This window comes from Chiloscyllium plagiosum, unplaced genomic scaffold (genome assembly GCF_037043375.1).
Source record: "Chiloscyllium plagiosum isolate Xiang-an unplaced genomic scaffold, Cpla_swu_hap1 HiC_scaffold_49, whole genome shotgun sequence".
Classification (NCBI taxonomy): domain Eukaryota; kingdom Metazoa; phylum Chordata; class Chondrichthyes; order Orectolobiformes; family Hemiscylliidae; genus Chiloscyllium; species Chiloscyllium plagiosum.
In genome coordinates this window covers 8,525,408-8,552,828 of record NW_028270187.1, presented here as the reverse complement: position 1 = coordinate 8,552,828, position 27,421 = coordinate 8,525,408, and the positions used below count along the sequence as shown (strand labels likewise).

The window sequence follows — 27,421 nt, the reverse complement described above, 5'->3', positions numbered from 1 at the left end:
TCTTTAACTCACTGCCTGTAGGAGTGGGAGAGGCAGAAATCCTCATCACATCGAAGAACAATTTAGATGTGCACTTGCAATCCAAGGCTAGAGTCGGATTAAGTAGTCCTTAATGTTTCATATATATATTGTTGCAGAAATAGGGGCTTGGATAAGGTGAATAGTCAAGGTCTTTATCCCCAGGACAGGGAGTTCAAAACTAGAGGGCATTGGTTTAGGGTGAGAGGGGAAAGATTTAAAAGCGACCTGAGGGGTAATCTTTTCACATAGAGAGTGGTGCGTATTTGGAATGAGCGCCAGAGGAAGTGATAGAAGTGGGTACAATATCAACCTTTGAGACATTTGGAATGATACATGGATAGGAAAGGTTTTGATGGATATGCCCCAAACACAAGCAAATGCGGCTAGTTCTGTTTGGAGACTGGTCAGCACAGATGTGTTGGGCTGAAGGGCCTATTTCCGTTCTGTGACCTTACCACTGGGAGTATGGTATTAGAGACCAGAGAGGTAGTTGCTTTTAACTGACATGGATGATGATCAAAGTGGGGTGCGGGATGCGGACAGTAATGGTAACCCCCAGGATGTTGACAGTGCAGTGGGGTGGACTGTGATAATAGCCCCCCAGGACGTTGACAGTGGGGTGGGGGTGGGGACAGTTAGAGTAACCCCTGAAATGTTGATACTGCGGGGGGTAGGAACACGATTTAACACTGTAGGGGTTGGGGACTGCGATGGTAATACCATTGAAAGTCAGGAGGGCAGTGGTTGGATGGTGTACCATTTGGCCATCCATAGTTAACACCAATCTTTTGAAGTGTAGATTTTACAACAGATGGAGACTTTGCAACGATGTGAAATCTCAGTTGTTTTATTTCTCCTTTCTGTCAGTTATTATCCTGTCATAGAAGATAACATCTGTGAAAAAAAAGACAATTTCAACATCCGGTCTTTTATTTCCTCTTTGTCTTGTTTTGTTCCAGTTCCTGTTGCTGGGGTTTTCCTCACCCCCAGAGTCAGTAAAATGGAGGTTCCGATTGGGAATCATCTTGTTCGAGAGTGTGTATTGTGTCGAGGTACAGGACTGTACTTACAATGCTACTTTTAAAGGTAAGCCTTAAACAATGCCAGCAGGAATTACAACTTTAGTTCAGACAGGAAAGAGCTGGCTATTGAATCCTTCCAGTCCCAGCACCAAGGCTGTGCGTCACGATCAACAGGGGTTGGAACAATATTTAATGTGACCAGGAATTCCAACAACCTCACAGAGCCAGGTAATTCATTCTTCATCATTGATCTGTGCTCGTTCTTCACTGGGGTCCAGCTGAAGTCTTGACATGAACACTAAAAAATTGCTTCAGAAACTCAGCAGGTTGGCAGCATCTGTGGGGGGGGGGGGGGGGGGGGTGGTGGTGGTGATAGAGAGAGAGAGTAATATCCTTTGTCAGATAAGGGAGGCCTTCATAGCGAGAGGATTCAAGTCCAAGTGCAGGGTGTCTCGCTACAATTGAACAGGGTGAGACCTCACCCTGGAGAACTGTGTGCGCAGTTTGGGGTTTCCTTAGTTGAGGAAGGATATTGTGCCTATGGACAGATTGCAGCAAAAGTTTCCCAGAGTGATTTCTGGGAAGGCAGGATTGACCGATGGAGAGAGACTGGAACGGTTAGGATGATGTTTAGTGGAGTTGAGAAGAATTAAGGAGGAATCTCATAGAAACCTATTAATTTGAACAAGGACGAGACAGAGTAAACACGGGGAGGGTGTCCCTGGTGAACAGGTGGAGAGTCCAGAACCAAGGGGTCACAGCCGAAAGGAAGTGGAGTGGGACTGAGATGGGGAGAAATGTCTTCACCCAGAGAGTGGGGAACCTGTAGAATTCTCTGTCACAGAAAGCAGTCAGAGCCAGAATACTGAATGTTGTTCAGGAAGGAGTTGGATTGATTTCTTTGGGGCTAAAGGGAGAATACGGGGAGACAGGAGACTATGTTGGGTTATCAGCCATGATACGATTGAATGGGTGAAGCAAGCCAGAGGGGCCAAATGGCCTCCTCCTGATGATATTTTCGATGTTTCTCTGCGAATGGCCCAGATGTCGCTGACTGGTGGAGGACAAAGGGAAGTTTTGCCTCGATTTATGTAGGCCGTGAAAATGAGGGACAGTAATTTCTAGTTGACAATTTTGAGATAGTGGGTGCAGAGCGATCTTTTAAATTTAGCATCGAATAGTTAGGGTTGGATTGGTGGGATATTGTTAATGAGACAAGCTGCACAGAAACAATTGTTACTGCAATGGTGAGGGTTTTGAGGGAATTTTACAGGCACGTGGGTTTCCCTCCAAACGAACGAGTGTTGGAAGGGGGTCAGGACGACAGGGAACACTGGGGTTGGTGTTTGCTGAAGGGATGATGTTATTGACAGGAAATCCCTGTCTGAATCCAGCACAGCCATACAGCACTGAGAAGGTAGTACTCATTGCCCCACAGTTTCTGATTCTTTCGCTTCTCACATTGCTTCCCATTAAACTCCGGAATTGGAAACAAAGGTGGGTCAGAACCTCCAGCAGGTAACCCCGGCGATCGTTCTCCAGTTGGCACTCGATGTGGGCTTCGAACTGACGTTGCTCACATAGTCTCTCATACGCACACCCTCATACACTATGTGTGCGAGTGCATTTGAGTGAGAGTATGAAAGTGTACATGTCTGTGTGAGAGAGAGAGAGACACACACACATTCTCATTGACACTTACAGATACTTTCACGTGCACGCACACACACTCACTCAGTCATGTCTGCAGTGCACCTTGTAGACCACACTTGAGAAGCTGAACACCGTCCATGGACAGTGCAGCCCCTGCTTGATTGGCACTGCATCCACCACCTGCGCTCAGTAGAAGCTACGAGATGCCCTGCAGAAATTCACCAAAGATCCTCAGGCAGCACCTTCCAAACCCACATCCATGTCCATCTAGAAAGACAAGCACAGCAGATACATGAGAATACCACCTCCAGCAAGTTTCCCTCAGCCACTCACCATCCCAACTTGGAAATATATCAGCCATTCATTTAGTGTCGCTGGGTCAAAATCCTGTAGCTCCCTTTCCAATGGTATTATGGGTCGACCTACAGTACAAGGACTGCAGTGGTTCAAGAAGGCAGCTCACTACCTCCTTCTCAAGGGGCCAACTAGGATGGGTTATAACTTCTCGGCCTAGCCAGTGATTTTTAAATCCCACAAGTGAATTAAAAAAGAAATAAAGCACTATTTGGGATTGTGCTTTGCGACGATGTGGACAGGCCGAACAAGTGGCAGACAAAATTACTTGGGGAGACATACAAAGTAATGTGTTGTGTTCAAAGGAATGGTCAGCACAGATATAAACTAAAGATTAAAATTTGAATAATTGTTGCTTGCGCATCAGTCAAAGAATTCAGATTCATTTGCTAGCAGAAGAAGCTGAGCATTTGCAGTAAAACTTTACTATGTTCTTTCTCTCTTATTTTCTCCAGCTGCTTCTTTGAATAGTTGCTGGCGGCGCAGATAAATTAGTGAGGTGGTCAGCAACTTCAAACAGCATTCAAACACTATCAGAATGGGATAGAAAATACTCTGGGATGCAAACCCAGCAACTTTACATGTGTTAGACAAATTGGAGCAAATGAATTGATGTGTCTGACTTGTTTGCAAATCTAAAGCACAACAGTTCAAATTGACGACACACTCACAATTTCCGTTAGACAGTGAACTGAGCGTTGGTCAGTCCCATTAACGGTGAGTTATCCATTGCAGTTGGAAGAATTGAAAAAGGGAACTTTTCATCTGAATAGGAGAGAAAGTTCAAAATGTCAGTACAAAGGCTACAGCAGGTCACAAGGAAGACATTTATTGTGAAAGGAATGGAGTATGGAAGTAGGTAATTGTTAATGCAACTGTACAAGGGATTTGGGTTTACACATCCGGAATACTGCAGATAGTTTTGGTCCCTTTATTATAGAGTCATAGAGTCACAGAGATGTAGAGCATGGAAACAGACACTTTGGTCCAACCCGTCTATGCCGACCAGATATCCCAACCCAATCTAGTCCCACCTGCCAACACCCGGCTCATATCTCTCTAAACCCTTCCTATTCATATACTCATCCAAATGCCTTTTAAATGTTATAATTGTACCAGCTTCCACCACTTCCTCCGACAGCTCATTCCATACACATACCACCCTCTGTGTGAAAACGTTGCTCCGTAGGTCTCTTTTTCTATCTTTCCCTTCTCACCCTAAACGTATGCCCACTAGTTCTGAACTCCCCGACACCAGGGAAAAGACTTTGCCTATTTACCCTATCCATGCCGCTCATAATTTTGTAAACCTCTATAAGGTCACGCCTCAGCCTCCGATGTTCCAGGGAATACAGCACCAGCCTGTTCAGCCTCTCACTATAGCTCAAATCTTCCAACCCTGGCAACATCCTTGTAAATCTTTTCTGAACCCTTTCAGTTTCACAACATCTTTCCAATAGGAATGAGACCAGAATTGCACGCAATATTCCAACAGTGGCCTAATCAATGTCCTGTACAGCCGCATCATGACGTCCCAACTCCTGTACTCAATACTCTGACCAATAAAGGAAACATACCAAATGCTTTCTTCCCTATCCTATCTACCTGCGACTCCACTTTCAAGGAACTATGAACCTGCACTCCAAAGTCTCTTTGTTCAGCAACACTCCCTAGGACCTTAGATTAAGTGTATAAGTCCTGCTAAGTATTGCTTTCCCAAAATGCAGTATATTGCATTTATCTGAATCGAACTCCATCTTCAACTTCTCAGCCCATTGACCCATTGGTCAAGATCCTGTTGTAATCTGAGGTAATCCTCTACGCTGTCCACTGCACTTCCAATTTTGGTGTCATCTGCAAACGTACTGACTGTGCCTCTTATGCTCGCATCCAAATCATTTATGTAAATGACAAAAAGTAGAGGATCGAGCACGGATCCTTGTGGCATTCCTGGTCACAGGACTCCAGTCTGAAAAAACAACCCTCCTCCCCCACCCTGTGCCGTCTACCTTTGAGCTAGTTCTCCCTGTATTCCGTGAGATCTAACCTTGCTAATCAGACTCCCATGGAGAACATTGCCGAACGCCTTACTGAAGTCCATATAGATCACATAGAACATAGAACAATACAGCACAGAACAGGTCCTTCGGCCCACGATGTTGTGCTGAACATTTGTCCTAGCTTAAGCACCCATCCATGTACCTATCCAATTGCCACTTAAAGTTCGCCAATGATTCTGACTCTGCCACTCTGACAGGCAGCGCATTCCATGCCGTCACCACTCTCTGGGTAAAGAACCTACCCCTGACATCTCCCCTATACCTTCCACCCTTCACCTTAAATTTATGTCCCCTTGTAACACTCTGTTGTACCCGGGGGAAAAGTTTCTGACTGTCTAGTCCATCTATTCCTCTGATCATCTTATAAACCTCGATCAAATCACCCCTCATCCTTCTCCGTTCCAATGAGAAAAGGCCTAGCACTCTCAACCTATCCTCGTATGACCTATTCACCGTTCCAGGCAACATCCTGGTAAATTTTCTCTGCACCCTCTCCAAAGCTTCCACATCTTTCCTAAAGTGAGGCGACCAGAACTGCACACAGTACTCCAAATGTGGCCTAACCAATGTCCTGTACAGCTGTAACATCACTTCACGATTCTTGAATTCAATCCCTCTGCTAATGAATGCTAATACACCATAGGCCTTCTCACAAGCTCTATCCACCTGAGTGGCAACTTTCAAAGATCTATGAACATAGACCCCAAGATCCCTCTGCTCCTCCACCTTACAAAGAACCCTACCGTTAACCCAGTATTCCGCATTCTTATTTGTCCTTCCAAAATGGACAACCTCACACTTGGCAGGGTTGAACTCCATCTGCCACTCCTCAGCCCAGTTCTGCATCATATCTAAGTCCCTTTGCAGCCGACAACAGCCCTCCTCACTAACCACAACTCCACAAATCTTCGTATCATCTGCAAATTTACTGACCCACCCTTCGACTCCCTCTTCCAAGTCATTAATAAAAATTACAAACAGCAGAGGACCCAGAACTGATCCCTGCGGAACTCCACTTGTAACTGGGCTCCTGGCTGAATATTTACCATCTACCACCACTTCGACCGGTTAGCCAATTTTCCATCCATCTGGCCAAATTTCCCTCTATCCCATGCCTCCTGACTTTCCACATAAGCCTACCATGGGGAACCTTATCAAATGCCTTACTAAAATCCATGCATACTACATCCACTGCTCTACCCTCATCCACATGCTTGTTCACCCCCTCAAAGAATTCAATAAGACTTGTAAGGCAAGACCTACCCTTCACAAATCCGTGCTGGCTGTCCCTAATCAAGCTGTGTCTTTCCAGATACTCATAAATCCTATCCCTCAGTACCCTTTCCATTACTTTGCCTAACACTGAAGTAAGACGAACTGGCCTGTAATTCCCGGGGTTATCCCTATTCCCTTTTTTGAACAGGGGCACATCATTCGCCACTCTCCAGTCCCCTGGTACCACCCTTGTTGACAGTGAAGACGAAAAGATCATTGCTAACGGCTCTGCAATTTCCTCTCTTGCTTCCCACATAATCCTAGGATATATCCCGTCAGGCCCGGGGGACTTGTCTATCATCAAGTTATTCAAAATGTCCAACACATCTTCCTTCCTAACAAGTATCTCCTCTAGCTTACCAGTCCATTTCACACTCTCCTCTTCAACAATACGGTCCCTCTCATTTGTAAATACTGAAGAAAAGTACTCATTCAAGACCTCTCCTATCTCTTCCGACTCAATACACAGTTTCCCACTACTGTCCTTGTTTGGACCTACCCTCGTTCTCGTCATTCTCATGTTTCTCACATATGCATAAAATGCCTTGGGGTTATCCTTGATCCTATCCGCCAAAGATTTTTCATGCCCTCTCTTAGCTCTCCTAATCCCTTTCTTCAGCTCCCTTCTGGCAATCCTGTATCCCTCCAATGCTCTGTCTGAACCTTGTTTCCTCAACCGTACGTAAGCCCCCTTCTTCCTCTTTACAAGACATTCAACCTCCCTCGTCAACCAAGGTTTCCTCACATGACCATCTCTTTCCTGCCTGACTGGTACATACATATCAAGGACACGTCGTATCTGTTCCTTGGAAAAAGTTCCACATTTCCACGACATCCTTCCCTGACAGCCTATGCTCCCAACTTATGCTCCTCAGATCCTGTCTTACAGCATCGTATTTACCCTTCCCCCAATTGTAAAACCTTCCCTGTTGCACGCAACTATCTCTCTCCATAACCAAGGTGAAAGTCACAGAATTGTGGTCACCATCACCAAAATGTTCATCCACTAACAAGCCCATCACTTGTCCCGGTTCGTTACCAAGTACCAAATCCAATATGGCCTCCCCTCTGGTCGGGCAATCTACATACTGAGTTAGAAAAGCTTCCTGGACACACTGCACAAACACCGCCCCGTCCAATCTACTTGATCTAAAGAGCTTCCAATCAATGTTTGGGAAGTTGAAATCACCCTTGACTACTACCCTGTGGCTTCTGCACCTTTCCAAAATCTGTTTCCCAATCTGTTTCTCCACATCTCTGCTGCTATTGTGGGGCCTATCATAAACACCCAACACGGTGACTGCACCTTTCCTATTTCTGACTTCAGCCCATACTACCTCCAAAGGCAGATCCCCCTTGAACTGCCTTTCTGCAGCCGTTATACATTTCTAATTAGCAATGCCACCCCCCCCCCCCCTCCTTTTTTACCACCCTACCTAATCTTACTGAAACATCTGTAATCAGGAACGTCCAACAACCACTCCTGTCCCTCTTCTATCCACGTTTCCGTGATGGCCACAACATCGTAGTCCCAACAACATCTACCGCTCTGCCCTCATCAATCCTCTTTATTACTTCCTTAAAAAACTTTTATGCGTTTCAAGATATCCAGCACTCCTCCTCTGTAATATGGATATTTTTCAAGATGTCACCATTTATTTTCCTGCAGTCTATATCTTCCCTATCCTTTTCCACAGTAGATACTGATGCAAAGTACTCATTTAGTATCTCCCCCATTTTCTGCGGCTCCACACAAAGGCCGCCTTGCAGATCTTTGAGGGGCCCTATTCTCTTCCTGGTTTCCCTTTCGTCCTTAATGTATTTGTAAAAACCTTTTGGATTTTCCTTAATTCTATCTGCCAAAGCTACCTCATGTCCCCTTTTTGACCTCCAGATTTCCTTCTTGAGTATACTCCTACTTGCTTTTTACTCTTCTAAGGATTCACTCGATCTATCCTGTCTATACCTTACGTATGCTTCCTCCTTTTTCTTAACCAAACACTCAATATCTTTAGTCATCCAGCATACCTACCAGCCTTTTCTTTCACCCTAACAGGCATATACTTTCTCTGCACTCTCGTTTTCCCATTTCTGAAGGCTTCCCATTTTCCAGCCGTCCCTTTGCCTGCGAACATCTGCCTCCACTCAGCTTTTGAATGTTCTTGCATAATACCGTCAAAATTGGCCTTCCTCCAATTTAGAACTTCAACTTTTAGATCTGGTCCATCCTTTTCCTTCATTAGTTTAAATCTAATAGAATTATCGTCGCTGGCCCCAAAGTTACCAGTGGTTAGCATTGCAGCCTCACAGCACCAGAGACCCAGTTTCAATTCCTGACTCAGGCGTGTCTGCATGGATTTCCTCCGGGTGATCCGGTTTCCTCCCACAGTCCAAAAAAAATGTGCAGGTTAGGTGAATTGGCCATGCTAAATTGCCCGTAGTATTAGGTGAAGGGGTAAATGCAGGGGAATGGGTCTGGGTGGGTTGCGCTTCGGCGGGTCGATGTAGACTTGTTGGGCTGAAGAGCCTGTTTCCACACTGTAAGTAATCTAATCTAATCTAATCTAATCTAAAGTGCTCCCCCCAACTGACACCTCAGTCATCTGCCCTGCCTTATTTCCCAAGAGTAAGTCAAGTTTTGCACCTTCTCTTGTAGGTACACCCACATACTGAATCAGAATATTGTCTTGTACACACTTAACAATTCCTCTCTATCTAAACCCTTAACAGTTTGGCAGTCCCAGTCTATGTTTGTAAAGTTAAAATCCCCTACCATAACCACCCTATTTTTCTTACAGATAGCTGAGATCCCCTTACAAGTTTGTTTCTCAATTTCCCTCTGATTATTAGGGGGTCTACAATACAATCGCAAAAAGGTGATCATCCCTTTCTTACTTCCCAGTTCCACCCAAACAACTTCCTTGGACGTATGTGCAGGAATATGCTGCCTCAGCACAGCTGTAATGATATCACCTATCAAAAATGCCACCCTCCCATATCTGTGGCCTCCTTTGCTATCCTTCCTGTAGAAGTTGTATCCTGGAACATTAAGTCCTGCCCATCCCTGAGTCATGTTTCTGTAATTGCTGTGATATCCCAGTCCCATGTTTCTAAGCATGCCCTGAATTCATCTGCCTTCTTTGTTAGGATCCTTGCATTGAAATAAATGCAGTTGAATTTATTAGTCCTACCTTGTCCCTGCCTGCCCTGACTGTTTGACTCGCTTCTGTTCTCAGGTGTACCAGTCTCAGATTGATCTCTTTCCTCAGTGTCTCCCCTGGTCCCACCACCTCCCCACCAACATACTAGTTTAAATCCTCCCGAGCAGCTCGAGGAAATCTCTCTGCCAGTATATTAGTCCCCTTCCAATTTCGGTGCAATCCGTTCCTCTTGTACAGATAACCTCTACCCCAGAAGAGATTCCAATGATCCAAAAATGTGAATCTTTCCCCCATACACCAACTCATCACCCATGCATTCATCTGCTCTATCCTTCTATTCCTGCCCTCACTAATTCGTAACACCGGGAGTAATCCAGAGGACCTCCTTTTTAAATTTCTGCCTAACTCTCTGTCATCTCCCTTCAAAATCTCAACCTTTTCCCTTCCCATGTCATTGGTTCCAATGTGGACAATGACCTCTTGCTGACCCCACTCCCCCGTGAGAACATTTTGCACCCTCTATGAGACATCCTCTATGGCACCAGGGAAGCAACATACCCTTCTGCTTTTTCGCTGTTGGCGACAGAAACATCTGTCTTTACCTCAAACTAGAGAATCCCCTAACACAATTGATCTCTTGGAACCCGATGTACCCCTGTTGCAGTAGAGCCATTCTCAATACCAGAAACTTGACTGTTCATGCTACATTCCCCTGAGAATCCATTACCCCTTATATTTTCCAAAACAGCATACCTGTTTGAAATGGGTATATCCACAAAAGACTCCTGCACTAGCTGCCTACCTCTCTTACCTTTCCTGGAGTGACCATCTATGTGACTGTATCTGAGACTTTTTCCCCTTCCTTTAACTGCCATCCATCACATACTGTTGCTGTTGCAAATTCCTCATTGCTACTAACTGTCTCTTCAACCGATCCATTCGATCTGATAACATTCTCAGCCAGCAGCATTTATGGCAGATATAATCCACAGTAACCCTTAAACTCTCTTTAAACTCCCACATCTGACAAGAAGTACATATCACTCAATTAAAGGCCATTTTTGCTCCTTCACAATCTACAGACCCAGAAAGTAACACTGTCTTATTCCTCTACAAACACTGCCCCACGTTAAATTAATAGTTATGGCTTGTATTTTAAGTTTAATCAAGAGACATATCTCCAAAAACATATAATGAAGAAAGAGCCTACTCTACTCAATACTGTAGATTCTCTGTAGACCACATTTAAAACAACGATTAACTTATCTGATTCTGTGCTGTGAACTTCGCCCAACAGTTCCTCCAAGATCAGTTGTGAATTTCGCTGTTCGATAATTATCCCAAATGCACTCCAATGGCCAGCGATACACAAATTCAAACATCAATGGCAATAACTGTGCAGGTTCTCTCTCTCTCTCTCTCTCTCTCTCTCTCTTTCTCTCTCTATCTATCTCTCTCTCTCTCTCTCTCTCTCTCTCTCTCCTCTCTCTCTCTCTCTCTCTCTTTCTTTCCCCCCTCCCCCCACATTGCCCTGACCATGTTCTTCTCCCTTTTGGCCATGCTAAAGTGTTCTGAGATATGCAGGTTAGGGTGTATTAGCAATGTGGAACTGCAGTGCTGTCGGATAAGTGGGTGGGTCTAGGTTGAATTGTGTTCAGAAGCTCGTTTTCTGCTGTGGGAGGAATAGATTCCAGTACGTAGGACACTTGACATCAGTCCTGGCGAAAATGGGATCTGTTTTGCCTCACCCTCCACCCACTGACCCCCGTCCCTTCTCTCCACTCCCTCTCTTCCCACACTCTGCAATCCCCCCATTCTGTCTCACTCCAACCCTCTGGTCTCCTTCTCTCTCTCTCTCTCTCTCTCTCTCTCTCTCTCTCTCTCTCTCTCTCTCTGTCTCTCCCCCATTCTCTTACGCACCCCTCATCCCCTCAAGCAAAAGCATATGAAACAGTAATTGCTGCTCCTGCAATTAGAGGAAATGACCTCCAGCACCTAAAATACCTCAAAAACGGAGCAGCTGTTACGGCCAGAATTTTTTCCTGTCCTCCATTTGGATTACCCAGAATCCTCCTCTCATTCCTCTAAACTCCAGAGAGTAGACTTAAACTGCTCAATCTCTCTTTTGAAGACAAACCCCTCCCCTCTGAACATGAAATGCACAAAATCATGTTGGAGTTGGATGGTATCTTGGATGTAGAATACACACCTCAAAGTGAGTTAGTCATAACTTCTGAGAGATCTGCAGCCCATCGGCCCATTGTTTCTGACCAGCACAGACTCGATCACCTCACTATTTTCTAATCCCATTTCCCCAGCACCTGGCCCCATAGCCTTGGCGTCATGAGTGCACATCTAAATCCTCCTTCAATCTTCTCCCACCCTTACAGGCAGTGAGTTCCAGATTCCCCACCACCCTCTGGGTGAACAAGATTTTCTTCACATCCCATCGAAACCTCCTGGCCCTTAGTTTCAATCTATGCCCCTCCTCCACCTCCTGTCAAGGGGTGAAAGTTCCTTTCTATCGTCACCCCTCATTGTTTTTTACGTCCCTCTCTTTCGATCTACTCTGCTGTATGGATTACAGAAAAGTTGTGGAAGCATTGGAAAAGGTGCAGAGGAAATTTACCAGATTGTTGCCTGGTCTGGAGGGAAGATCTTAAGAGGAAAGGCTGAGAGACTTGGGTCTTTACTCATTGTAAAGAAGAAGGCTAAGGGGGGAATTGATAGAGATATACAAGATGATCAGAGGATTAGATAGGGTAGACAGAGCAAGACTTTTTCCGAGGATGATGATGTCAGCTTGTACGAGAGGGCATAACTACAAATAGAGGGGTGATAGATTTAAGACTGATGTTAGAGGCAAGTTCTTTATGCATAGAGTGGTAAGGGCGTGGAATGCCCTACCTGCTAAGGTAGTCAATTCAGCCACATTAGGGAGATTTAACAAATCCTTAGATAAGCACATGAATGATTTTGGGATAGCTTAGGGGGATGAGCTGAGAATAGTTCCCAGGTCGGCGCAATATCGAGGGCCAAAGGGCCTATTCTGCGCTGTTTTGTTCTATGTTCTAAGGACAACAACCCCAGTCTGTCCAACCTCTCTCAATCACTGAAACTCCAGCCTCCAAGGCAATATGCTGGTAAATCTCCCTGTGCATCCTCTCTCAGTTCATTTAGGTATGTCCCGTTGGTAACATGTACTTTCAGGTCACTCCAGTGTTGCATCAGGAAGAAAACACGTATTTTGCAGTAAAAAAGAGGGCAGCTAATTTTTAATCAGTAAAGTCATGTTTTAAGCAGGTGGTTAATTTAAGTTCATCATTGTCTCATTAGAGAGAGGGAGAGAGAGGTGTGGGGGAGAAAAAGAGAGAAAAAGCAACAACTGTTTATGGTTTAACCTGAGGGTCACCACCTCTAAGGCACAGGGAACGATCATTCACAGCAATCTCAACCAGAGCAGCAATTGAACTACAAGCTGTCAGCCTGACTATACATCGTAAGCCAACTATAGAATCAATTAAGCAAACCAACCCCGGTTTGGTCAATGGCCAATGGCAAAAACATTGGGTGGTTGAGTGGTTAGCATTGCTGCCTTACAGCGCAAGGGACCCAGGAACAATTCCAGCCTCGGGTGACTGTCTATTGGGAGTTTGCACGTTCTCCTCTTCTCTGCGTGGGTTTTCTCCGGGTGCTTCGGTTTTTTCCCAAAGATGTGCTGTGTAGATAGGTTGGCCATGCTAAGTTGCCCATAGTGTGAGGGACATGCAGGCAAGTAAGGTTTAGCCAATGCAAAATGCAGTGTTACACGGATAGGGTAGGACAGTGTGTCTGGGTGGGATGTTATTCAGTGGGTCAGTGTGGACTCAAAGGACTGAAAGGCCTGCTTCCACACTGTAGGATTCTATGATGTGCAGGTTAGGGGGATTGGCCATGGTTAATGCAGGGTTGCCGGGATAGGGTCAGGGTTTGTTTGGAATGCTCTGCACTGGTTTGGGGAAGACTTGATGGGCTGAATAGTCTCTTTCCACACTGTATGGATTGTGGTCACATCAATGTTTCGCACAAAGATGTGGTGAAATTTATTCTGAAATTAATTTTGATGAGATTCATTTTCAGTTTCTGAAATAATGGGGAAGCAAAATCTTATGTTTTTAGCTCCCCAGGGTGTGCCCTGCAGATGTGAATTTGAATCTTGCTGTGGCAGGTGATGGATTTGGAATTCGATTTGAAACAAAAACAAATCTGGAGTTAAGACTCTAATGATGACTGTTGTCAGGAACAAACAACCATCTGGTTCAAAATTGAAGACTAAGGTGAGAAGGTTGTGAGTGTTTGGAACTCCTTGCCACAGAGAGCTGTGTGTGGGGGAGCAGGTTTAAAGCTGGGGTAGATAGATTCTTGATCAGTCAGGGAATTGAGGGTGACATGTTAATTTCAGGAAAGTGACGGTGAGGAATGGGGCATCAGCCACGATGCTATTGAATGGCTGAGCAAGCTCGAGGGGCCAAATAGCCTTCTCCTGTTCCTGTCTGTGATGGTCCTTAGGGGAATGAAATCTGCCCTCCTCACCCAGTCTGCTCTGCACATGACTCCTAATCCTTTCCAAATTCCTCACCACCTTCTGGCTGAGCAAGTCGATTGGTTCAAGGACATTTCGGAATTGCATCCACTTCCCACCTTGGCAGAGATGGCCGCATCCTGTTCAGAGTACAGAGAAAAAATGTTTGTCAGGGTCAGTTTTCAGCTTGTTGAAGTCACATGGTTTGCCACGAGAAATTGGTCTGTATAATGACCCCAGATATTCACAGCTCCTCCTGTACACTCTGTCTTTCAGGCGAAGTTTGTTATTCTCATCCAAATTTAGAGTTATACATGGAAACAGGCCCTTCGGCCCAACTCGCCCAAGCTTAACAGGTTTCCCAAACTCAACTAGTCCTATTTTTCTGCATTTGGTCCATATCGCTCTAAACCTTTCTTATCCATGTACCTTTCCAAATGTCTTTGAAATGTTGTAATTGTACCTGCTTCTACCACTTTCTCTGGCAGCTCATTCCATATACTCTGCCCTCTGCGTTATACATTTGCCTCTCAGATCCCTTTTTAATCTTTCCCCTCTCCCCTTAAACCTATGCCTACTAGTTTTGGACACCCCTACCCTGGGGAAAAGACCATAGCTGTTTACCGTATATATGCCCCTCATGATTTTATAAACTCTCAATTCACCCCTCAGCCTCCGAACAACTGGAAGAAAAGGTCCCAGATTATGCAACTTCTTCTTATAACTCAAATCTACAGTCATGGTAACATCTTTGTAAATCTTTTCTGTACCCTTTCAAACTTGAGAACATCCTTTCCACAGCAGGTTGACCAACACTGTAGACAGTATTCTAAAAGTGACCTCACCAACGTCCTGTACAGCTGTAACATGATGCCCCAACTCCTGCCGTCAGTGCTCTGACCAGTGAAGGGAAGCATGGCAAATGCTGCCTTCACCACAGTGTCTAGCTGTGACACCACATTCAAGGAACTGTGTTCCTGCACCCCTAGGTCTGTTTGTTTAGAAACACTCCCCAGACTTGTACTATTAACAGTATAAGTCCTGACCTGGTTTGCCTTACCAAAATGCAGCACCTCACATTTATCTAAATTAAACTTCATCTGTCATTCCTTGACTCACTGGCCCAGTGGATCAAATTTCCATTGTACTCTTAGATAACTCTTCCTGTGTCCAAAATGCCACCAATATTGGTCCTACTCCTATCTACTTTATTTTGGTGTTGTCCTGTTTTCAGGCTGACCAAGCAGAGCAGCAACCACCCAGCATCACATACGCCACTCTGAGGCACACATACAGGAGGGGATGAGGAACCAGGTCAAAAGGAAGAGGGAAACGTTTATGTCAACCTTCCACAGATATCGTGAGACAGCGTAAAAGAAAACCTATGAAGCTTCAGAAATCGATCAATAGCAGGCCTCCCTCCCAGCAAATAAGGAGGACAAGGCATAGTAATGCCACGTTTCTGCGACTAGGCTAGGCTTTGTCTCAATTCAGTCAGCAAGATGTCAGTTCCAAAGGTGGACTTGTCTTGAGAAACCGTCTGCATAATTGTCTATTCCCACTGTAGCACAATCTAAGTGTTAATGGCCGAGATTTAAGATTTTATGCTAATCATTCCTAACTTGGACATCCGTTTCATCTCAATGAATTGAATGTATTCTCCATACCTTGTTTAAATTGTGGTGAGGCAGCATCCAAGGAACAGGAGAATCGACGTTTCGGGCATAAGCCCTTCAGGAATCCTGACGAAGGGCTTATGCCCGAAACGTCGATTCTCCTGTTTCTTGGATGCTGCCTGACCTGCTGCGCTTTTCCAGCAACACATTCTCAGCTCTGGAAATAATTCAAAGCAGGACTGTTTTCCAGCGCTGTCTTCATTGCCCTCTAATTTCATCACTTCCAGTACTTATCCAGCTCTCTTTTCATACCTCATATGGAAGCATACCTCTAACACGATCTCAGGCTCCACAATCCAAATCCTAACAACTCTGAGTAAAGATATTTCTCCTCATCTCACTCCTAGCTCTCTTGCTGACAATCTTGAAATTGTGACCCCTGTTCCTGAACTACCAAAATTCTTCATAATTTTGAACACTTCCACAATGTTCCCCTCTTAATCTTCTCCGCTCCAAGGAGAAGGAGCCTGATATCACTAATCCTTCCTTGTATGTAAAATCCTTATTTCCTGCTATCATTCTAGTAAATCTTCAATGAACCCTCTCCAGAGCTTAAAGTTTCTTAAATAAATTGCCCAGAACTGTACACAAATGTAGTCTGACCAATGATTTGTGGAGGTGGAGCATCATCTCCTCAGCTTTACACTCAATGCCTCTATTCATAATGGCAAGGATCCTATAAGCCTTTTTTACAAAGGTTTCAGCTTGCCTGGCCAACTTCAGAGAATGATACACATGAACCCAGAGGTCCCTCTGCTCTAGTTCAAAGACGTACCATTGACCCTGCATTGTTGTCGTATGTTTCTGTTAGCAAAATGCATTACCTCACATTCCTCTGCATTGGAATTCATCTGCCAGATTTCTGCCCATTTGGTAAACTTGTCAATCTTCCTGTGAAGTCACTCAGCATCATCTTCACAATGCACACTTCTCCCTGGGTTAGTATCAACTGCAATTTAGAGATTATATTCTCAACACCCAACTCCTAATCATTTATATAACCAATGTATTTATCAATGTGTACTTGTCAGTTTCTCTATGTGTGCGTAACTATCAATCTCTACCTGTCCGTTTCCCCAATGTGAATGTGTGTGTATATTTGCCAGTCTGTTCCTGCTCTGTGAATTGTGACTGTCAATATTAATCTGTACTTGTCAGTTTCTCCTAGATCAGTACGCAAATGCAGTTACCTTTCTATGCTCCAACAATGTCTGCATTGTCAAATGTGAATTTACTTATCGACTTCTACCAGTCAGATCCTGTTTGGTGAATGTGAACAGTGCAGGTACCAATATGTACCTGTGAGAAGCTACTCCTTGAATATAAGACTGTACTTGTCAGTTTGTGCTGTGTGAAAATGGAGTGTACTTACCATTCTGTTCCTGTCAGTTTTAGCTTTGTGAATGAGAGTGTAGTTATGAATCTGTCTCCGGCAGTTACTGCAATGTGAATGTGTGACGAAAGATAACTGAAACTGACCGATGGAGACTGTTAGTCACACATTTGCGTCGCAGTAACAGTGTCGTCATCATTTGTTTGTTTCTGCAACATGAATAAGTGTGTAATTATCAGCCTGTACTTGTCAGTGTCTACTCTTGTGTATTAAAGTGGACGCTAGCAATATTCTGTGTCTGTGCAATACATCCTGTGATAGTTGTTATTAGGGTGTTGAGACTGGATCTTAACCTTTTCTGTATTTTGTGTTTTCTGAGTTGACTGTCAATCTGTGGCGGTGAATGGGGAAGAGAGGAGATAAGGTGATGGCAGAAGGGAAACTGCTTTACTCTTGAGAACCATTCCGAATTATGGTCACACATTTCTTGTTTGGGGAGAGAGTCTGGGATCTGTGGTATCACCAAGACATTTAGTTTTAATTTGTAACCAGGCATTGTTGGTGTTTTTGTTTGTGAAAATGAGTTTTATTCTGCATGTCAGTCTATTTTTGTATGATATTTTAATATCAATATGCAACACAACAGCACCTTTCTCACCAAAATCAGAATCACTGATATGGCACAGTTCAGAAGCAGATCATTCAGCCCATTGTGCCTCTACTGGGGCATTCTGTTATGCATTAGTTCTGCAGTAACTGTTGAGAATGTGAACTTCATCCACTCATTGTCAGTGTCTATATGGGAAGGACAATTTGACATCAGTTCTGCAGACATATGATTTTTAATAACTATAGTGCTAGTGTTGATCTGTTTCCCACAATCTCAATTACACATCATTGGTCAGATCACATTTGTGTTCAGTTCTGGGCACTTTATTTCAGGAAGGACCCTCAAGCTGTGGAGAGGGGTCATCGGAGATTTACTGGATCTCATTCACCTATGTTCAGTTGTCGGTTTTTTTGTCTGAGTGTAGCATAAACTCTTTTCAATGATGCTTAATTTTATTGCATTTCAGTCTCAATTATTTCTTACATTGCGTGTACGTGCACGTAGAGTGGACTTTATCAGGCGCTGCATATCCTGATAAGTGATGTTGAGAGTCAATTCATATCTGGAAATAATTGAGGCCAAATTTTATTATTTTCCTTTCAGCACCCAGTGGCTGAGTGAGAGTGAGTTTACTCTTGAACTGAGATACAGACTGACCCCACATGTCTCCTGTAGCGAATGGGAAACAGCCGAAGTTCTTTAATTGTTAGTGCCCGTAAGAATCATGTGCAAGTGAAAACTTAACACACTGCAACAGAAAGGATTCTGTGCTGCTCTTCAGTGTCAAGGTAGGAAACACAATGGACCTTTTGTATCTTGGATAGTGCAGAATCTAACAAAGTAATGATATAGAATGTTGGTCTTCAGAATGCAATCAATTTTTGTTTCAGTGCACAGTGATGTACTTTTCTGAACACTGCTGAAGTAACAATCAGTGTAAACTGAGTCCATTTGCAACTTAGTGAAATGGTGGTGAACAATTCATCTGCATTGGACCTGACTGACCATAATGTTCCTTGTACAGAAATGACAATTCATTTCTGTTTTCTGATGTAGACAGAACATTCCCCTGCTCTGTATTGTGATGATTAGCAGTACTTCTGCCATGCTTTAGTGGTAGGGAAGAGGAAAAGGACTTTTATTTTTTGTCATGCAGTGCAGAATATGTGATGATAAAATCTTTGAAAAGAATTCTCCTTCTCCTAGGTGAAAAGGCCCATACCTCGTCTCCTCGTGACCCGAATGGCGGAGTACCTGAATGGACACACGCTACCCATTGCAAAAGAGCGCCTTCGCCTGAACAACCTGACCAGAAAACACTTGAACAACAGACACCGGAAGTACCAGCATGCCCGCTGGCTGTGGCATCTGGGGAGTGACAATCTGCTTCTTCTCTGTGTCCCTCCTAGCTCTGTATCCCCTGGTGGGGTTTGAATGGGCACTTTATCATTCGCGAGTTACATACTAACACCTTCCTGCATATGACTTATAACAATGCGAAAGAGATTAACCATTCCCACTGCTGGGTATGTGCTCACATTGCCATTCATTCTCAAGTAGAATCCCTCTCCAACCCATCCCATTCAATGAATCTAACATCGCTGAATGGTGATTGGAGCAGAATCGGTCCTCCGAGGTGGCCACGATGCGGCTTCCCAGTGGGTTCCAGAGATTGGGCCTTGCCCAGAAAGATAACAGTAGTCCTCACTGGAAATCAGCGGTTTATACCTTGGACAAGTACAAAGGCTGGTTCCAGCCCCGGTATAACCTCTCTCCTACACCGCCTGCCCTGGTCCTTACGAATACCACGGGGCTGGGTACACCCCTGGGAACTGTTTGTTTTAAGAGAGACTCTTCCGGTGGGTGAGTTGCTGGATACAGCACTTGCAACTATTCCCTGCTCCTTACCTCAAAGCCTATCCTGTCCACTATGAGGCAATATATTCAACCTTAAGACCCCGAATAAGATTTTGGGTAACACCACTTTTAGAACCTTTTGGACTGGCACCCAGACGGACCGTCTAGGTACCTATAATTGCACCTATTTCATTTGTGGCCATGAGGCCTACCTTTGGCTGCCAGTCACCTAGGTTGGTAGCTGCTACGTTCGGTATGTAGTCCCCTTCATCTACCATTTCCACTTATCCCCATTCGAGCAGCTCAAGACTCGCTCCAGAAGAGGCTTTACCTTCATTGAAACAGTTCCTAGCAGTATCCACCCCTTTCTACGGGACCTACCGACTGACCATCAAAGCCAGGCACCTGGCATCCCTCCTCGAGAAGGTGGCCAATTACACAGCCTTAGCCATTAAAGTGTTTAATACCGAGATGGTTACCCTTCGCACGGTTGCCCTCCAGAACCGGAATGGTCTGGATTACCTACTGGCCGAGGAGGGGTGCACATGTGCCCTCATTGGCTCTGCCTGTTGCCAGTGAAAATATCACCAATCTTCCTGACCACATCCGAGAGGCGGCCACTAGGCTTCATACTGCCAACTCCCATTGGGATCTTTGGACCTGGGTGGGCAGGTGGTTCGGGTCTTTGGGGAGTGCCGTTTTTCAGGGTCTCGCAGTGCTGTTTATTGCCCTAGTGGTCATCATGCTCCTGATTGTTTTCCTCAAACAGTGCTGCGCACGCTGGTGCTCATTACTGCTACCCTCTACCCCACCTATAGCTCAGTTATTTAAGGTTATCTTCCCGATGAGCACTCGTGTCACCATTGAGCCTCATAGCCCTATGCCGTCAAACCTCCGCTCTACTGATTATGAAAAGGAAAAGGAGGGATTACAGTACTGGAAGGCATTTTCCTAATCAGGCTGAGAAACCATTTTGTGTCCCCAGAACTTTGCTGGCTGTGCATTCCTTACAATGAGGTAATGTGAAAGGTAGGCCTTATGTTCCTAAGGTGTCAAGATAGTGTTTCCTCTCTTTGATGAATGATCAGTGCAGGCTGTAGAACCAGTCAAGCTGACATCGACTTGCCAATTAGTCCCACTTCCTTCATGAGTTATTGCCACTTCATGGTCATTCAGCTAATTAGGGACATTTCTGCTTAGTGTTGGCAATCTGTGTAACTAGCATAGGTGGTGATTCCATTTGTTCTGTCCACTTGTAGAATACATAATAGTGCTTTAGTTTTGACCTTAATGACTAACCTCTGATTTAGTACCAACTTGTAAGCATACCAAACTGTGTAATTAACGATCAGCTCCTATATGTTTTCTATATATAATCCTGTCGTATCCTGATATACTTCAGAATAACACCGAGCCACAGTTAGGACGGTGAATTCCCCATGATATATTGTGTAATAAACTAATCAGTTCTCAGGGTCTGAGTTTTGACAGTTTTCGTCAACATTGTCCAAGGCTTTCTTGGTCCTGAATTTTTTGGATCCTCACGTGCAGCTTTCCAAAAAATAAGTTCCTCATGATAAAAAGAGAGAAGGTTAGTCGAAAAGGGGAGAGAGAGTGTTTTGAAGGAAAATTACGAAGATCCCAGTGCACATTCACACACAAACACATACTCTTTCATATTCACACTCGCAAACACACACACAAATGCTCTTCCTCTCTCTCGCTCTCACTCTCTTTCCTGCACATGCACACAGATGAAAGTCTGTGAATTTGTGTGTGTAGAATTATATTTGTAGATCCATTCTCTTTTGCTCAAAAATGCATAACAAAGGACAAAGAGAACAAAGAACACAGAAAATTTACAGCCCAGTAACAGGACCTTCGGCCCTCCAAGACTGAGCCGATCCAAATGTACTGTCGGTTAATTCCTAAGCAGCTGTATCCCTCTACTCCCCACATACTCATGCATCTGTCCGACGCATCTTAAATGAATCTACTGTGCCTGCCTCTAACACCTCTGCTGGCAACGTGTTCCCAACGCCCATCAGCCTCTGTGTGAAGTACTTACTGCATGTAACCCCCTTAAACCTTCCGCCTCTCACTTTGAAAGCATCACCTCTCGTTATTGAATCCTTCACCCTGGGAAAAAGATTGTCTCTATCCACCCTGTCTATACCCTTCATGATTTTGTAAACCTCAATCAGGTCTATCCTCAATCTTCTTTTTTCTAGTGAAAATAAACCTAACCTACTCAACCTCTCTTCATAGCTAGCACCTTCCATACCAGGCAACATCCTCATAAACCTTCTCTGCACCGTCTCCAAAGCGTCCACATCCTTTTGGTAATGTGTCACCTAGAACAGTACACAGTATTTCAAATGCAACCGAACCAATGTCTTGTACAATCTTAAAATGACTTTCCAGCTCTTATACTCAATACCCCGTCCGATGAAGGCAAGCATACTATATGCCTCTCTCTCCCTCCAGCACATGCATGCACCGTTTCTCTCGCTCTCATGCGCATTCCCTATTTCCCTCTTTCTCACCATGCACAAAGTCTGTCTCTCGTGCTCACTCAAACACTTTCCCTTACACAGGCACAAACTTCTCTCTCGTGCATGCACAATCTCATTCACGCATGTACAGTATCTTGCTGTCTCATTCACATGCAAAGACACTTTCTCGCACGCAGGCAGACAAAGTCTATCACTTGCATGTACACAGTTTTTCGCATATTCACACGTGCTGTCTCTCACACACATGCACTGTCTCTCTTGTGCACGTATGTTCTGTCCCTCTCATGCATGCGTACACTGCATCTCCTGTGTATGCACACAGCACTTCACACGCGCACACACACACTACTCTCACATAAATGCACATATTTTCTCTCATGTGCACATACACTGTCTCTCATGCGTGCACACACACCGTCAAACATGTACATGCGCACACAGTCTCTTTCATGTACACACACACTGACTCTTACATGCACACACTGTCTCTCTCCTGAATGCAAGCAGTACATCGCACAAGCATGCACATATTGTCTCTCATGTGTACGCACACACTGTCTCTCGTGCATTCACAGAGTGTCTCTCAGACTCAAACGCACACTGTTTCTCTTGGACACACACACATTGTCTCTCTTGCACACATGCACACACTCTCTCATGTGCAACCACACAATATCTCTCACACACATGGACACACTATCTCTTATGCACACTCTCACACTGTCTCTCTAGTGCATGCACAAATTGTTTTTTCATGTACATAGACACATTGTCCCTCATGCGCATGCACACACTGCCTCTCATGCACACAAACATTTGCGCTCACACACAGGCACAATGTGTCTCTCGTGCATACACACACTGTTTCTCATGACAATGCACAAGCTATCTCATGCACGCAAACACTGTCTCTCACACACAAGAACACACTGTCTCTCCTGCACATGCACAGATTGTCTCGCAAGAGCACGCACACACACAGTCTTTCCCACGCACACACTCCCTCTCTTACACACGCACAAATCGATTCACATGCACAGGCAAACACTGTCCCTCATGTACATGCACACATAGTCTCTCTGGCATGCACACGTCTCTCATATGCATAGACAAACTGTCTCTCTTGAACAAACACACATTGTCTCTCATGCACACACACACTCTCATGTGCAAGCACACACTTTCTCTCACTTGCACGCACATACTGTCTCACCTGCACGCGCACATACTATCAGTCTAGCACATGAACACATTGTCTCTCATGCATACGCACAAACCATCTCACAGATGCACACTGTCTCTTGTGTGCACGCAAACAATGTGTCTCACGCATACACACACCCTATCTCACATGTGCATGCACACACTGCCTTTCCCTTGCAAGATCACATTGTCTCTCATGCTACGCACACAGTCTCCCTCGTGCATGCACACATTGTCTCTCATGCACATGCATGCTTTCATTCATGCACAAGCACGCACTATCTCTCACATGCATGTGCACACTGTCACGTACACATGCACACATTTTCTCTCATGCACATGCACACACTGTCCCTCTCATGCATGCACACAATGTTTCTAATGCTCACACACCACAGTTTCTTTTCTGCATGCAGATTATGCGTCTAATGCACGCACACACAGACAGACACAAACACACAGTCTGTCATGCACGCAAACGATTTTCCTTGCACATATATTCACCATGTTTCTTGCACGCACACACCCTCTCTCATGCGTGCAGACACTACCTCGTGCATGCACCAGCACAAACTATCTCACGCATGCACTCACTGTCTCTCTTGCACATGCATTCACTGCCTCCCTAGCGCGCACACGCACTGTCTCGCGCATGCACACGTTTTCACTCGTGCACACACTCACGCACACACACATTGTCTCTCACATGCACTCACATTGCTGCCACTCTTGAGCGCCCACACTGTCTCTCACGTGCATGCCCAGATTGTCTCTCAGGCACACACAGAAACTGTCACTTTCACAAACGCATACATTGTCTCTCTAGTGCACGCAGACACTGTCTCTCTCACATTAGCACACAATACCTCTCACATGCAAGCACTGTCTCACGTGCGCATAGACACTGACTCTCTCACAAATGCACACACAATCTCGCAAACACATGCACACACTATCTCTCACACGCATGCACACAATTTCTCTCACGCACACAGTCTCATGCATGTATTACATATTGTGTCTTGCATGCACACACATTGTCTCTTATGCACATGTGCACGCTGCCACTCTCGTCCATGCACACACTGACTCTTACACAAATGCACATTTCCTCTCTCGCGCCACACACATGGTCTCTCACATGCATGCACTTGCTTTCACACGGACACACACATTGTCTCTTGTGCACGCACGCATGCACATACTGCCTCTCACATGCACACACACACTGTTGTTCATGTGCATGAATACAGTATCTCTCACGTGCATGCACACAATGTCTCCCACACGTATGCACACATTGACCCTCTCGTGCATGCATTCAGTATCTATCTTGCACACGCACATGCTGTCTCTCACATGCGCCCACACACTCTCTCATGTGCATGCACACAATGTCTCTAATGCTTGCACACAATGTCTCTAATGCTTACACACAAACTGTTTCCCTTCCGTGTACAGACAATGTTTCTAATGTGCGCACACACACACACATACGAACACACTATCTCTGTCATGCATGCAAACAATTTTTCTCGTACACATATGCACACTGTTTTTCTCTCTCTCTCTCGCTCTCTCTCTCACACACACACACACACACACACTTTCTCGCACACGCACACTCTATCTCTCTGATGCATGAACACAGTGTTTTGGCCACACATACCAACACTCTCTCTTGCACATAAGTCACACACTTTCTTGCCCACGCATTCCCTCTCTCATGCATGCACACACTATCTCTCGCATGCACACACTGGTTCTCGCACGCATGCAAACACTGTCTCTACAAGATATTATCACTGTCTCACTCGTGCTCGCCCACACTGTCTATTAGATTTCTGGTTCTGAACATTCACTTGGACAGTCGGCCTAATCCCATGTTCTGTAACCTGTTCCCAATCTGAGCGTTTGATCCCAATCTGGAGTCTGATATATGAGCCTCTCAGTGTCGGGGAAAGTTAGCCTTGAGCCTGACAAAGGTGTGGAAAAGTTTTGTGTACATTTGACATCCAGGGATTCTTTAATGCAGCTTTAAAATTTGAAAATTAGATTACTAGTGTTTTTTTTTTATTCCATTTCGCTCATTAACTCTGTGTGTGTGTGTGTGTGTGTGTGTGTCAGAGAGAGACAGAGAGAAAGGGGGCGGGGGAGAGAGAGAGAGACAGAATGTGCATGTATTACCAGATACCTGTACGATTGTCACATGTACACCTTTATTCTTGTTCTTTCTAAGGTATTACATTTACTTTCCAGATCTGTCCACACAAATCTCTGAAGCTAACCTGATGGTGTCACCAACTATGAGGGGAACAGCTGATGGACTGCCAGTTATTCCCAGAGGATTGAACAAGGGAAGTGAGGAATCTTTACGTAATTGCACAGTAGAAATGGACGACATGAACTAAATCAAAATGGCTAAAGGAAAGAGGTGGCAATTTACAGATATTCCAGGAGAACAGAGTAAAACATTCACACGCACACACGCCAAAGGACATTCGAATGTAGAGATGGGAACTGAGCGGGTAAAGCATTGTCCAAGCCTGAAATCTAATTGAGGGGTTTAGATTGCATTTATATCCATTAACAGATATTGGGAGTGAGCTACAAACTGCAATGCACTCAAGGGGTTTGGGTGTTTCATGCACACAGTCAAATATATATGTGAATGAATTACAAATTGGAATCTAATCGAGGGGGTTCGGGTAGTTTATATATATACCCGGGATTGAGTTGCAATTTGGATTCTAATCAAGAGGTTTTTCATGATTTCTGTATGGAATAACAGATATATATGAGTGAGTTACAAACTGGAATCTAATTGAGGGCTTTGAGGTGGGTTACAGGCAGAATAACTCATACCAGGAAGTGATTTAGAGTCTGGAATCTCGTCGAGGGTATTGAGGTGTTGCATGTACATAACAACAGAGACTCAGGAGTGAGTTCAATATTAGAATCATAACGAGGAGTTCGGGTTGTTTTTATATATGGAATGCATACACACACAATTGAGTTTAAGTCTGTTGGCTAATCAAATGTTTAGAGGCTGTCTAAACATATAATAACAGATAGCTGTTTCTGTGTTTATCTATTCCAATCTTTCTGACGATTCAAGCTTGGAAAGTCGGCAGCATTGATAAAATGTGCGTTTATCTCAGGCATTTACTGTAAACAAGTTCTGGAACTTGCATTTTAATCATCATCAAAGAGCTGTGTCCATTTCCTACGTCTACAAAGATAATTCATATTTCTATAGTACATCAATGTAGACAGAAATAACCTTTGAGACATTGTGCACAGTGACAGTATTTGAGCCACAGACTGAAACATGGAGATATGTAACAGAACAGAATAGAACCAACATCGTTCTGTGTTGTTGCGCCCAATTTAACATTTGAACGTTTAGTTTATCTTGTCTTCAGTCTAACTTCCATCAAGCATGACTTCACATCTCACATTATTTCAATTCATCTCTCATTTCACCAGACCACCCACCCCCCGCCCCATAACTAAAGTGCCCCATCCAAATTTCCTGGGAAGGTAGAGAATGTGGTTAGAAATAAAGTAAATCTACCTCTCTCCTGCAGCATTTCAGATTCCCAGGCTATGTTAGAAATGGAGTTACATATTGATTACATCACCCACTTCCCCCATCCTAGTCCCATCAATCACACTTAGCCCAGCTCCATCACTGGTTACATACAAATTATCTGCCCCTCTACCTTTGCTGCATTTGAATCTCCTGCAGTCTGGGGAGAATGGGATTAGATACAGAGTAAAGATTCGTCTACTCTGTCCACACCGAACACTTTAAGGACAGGCACAACAAGGGGTTAGATAGAGAGTAATGATCCCTTTACACTGTCCACCATCAAACTCTCCTGGACCAGCAGAACATGGAGACTAGGTGCAGAGTAAGGCGCCCTCTATACTAATCTTACCAAATACTCCCAGGACAGGCACAGCACGGGGTTAGATATACATTTAGACAGCATGACAGACAGTGTAGGTGGTATGTTAAAATTACAAAGGGACATTAATAAAATGAGTGAATGGACAAAACTGCCTCAGACAGAGTTAACTACGAGTAAGTGCGTTGCGATCAGCTGGTGCACA

General features: G+C 44.5%; 1 protein-coding gene and 1 long non-coding RNA gene across 3 annotated transcripts in view; one reads left to right on the top strand and one right to left on the bottom strand.

Annotated features, from left to right (window-relative positions):
- Positions 1–21,059, top strand: part of LOC148135476 (uncharacterized) — a 31,259-nt gene extending 10,200 nt beyond the window's left edge. The window contains exons 3-6 of one of the 2 annotated variants that reach the window (XR_015755238.1): positions 981–1,107; positions 13,705–13,862; positions 18,330–18,514; positions 18,933–21,059. This is a non-coding gene — a long non-coding RNA (uncharacterized LOC148135476). The remainder of the gene's footprint in view (positions 1–980; positions 1,108–13,704; positions 13,863–18,329; positions 18,515–18,932) is intronic. The other variant, XR_015755237.1, reaches the window with a different exon arrangement.
- LOC148135475 (uncharacterized) overlaps positions 1–27,421 on the bottom strand; it is a 259,391-nt gene that overhangs the window by 92,061 nt on the left and 139,909 nt on the right. The gene's annotated exons all lie outside the window — the stretch shown is intronic.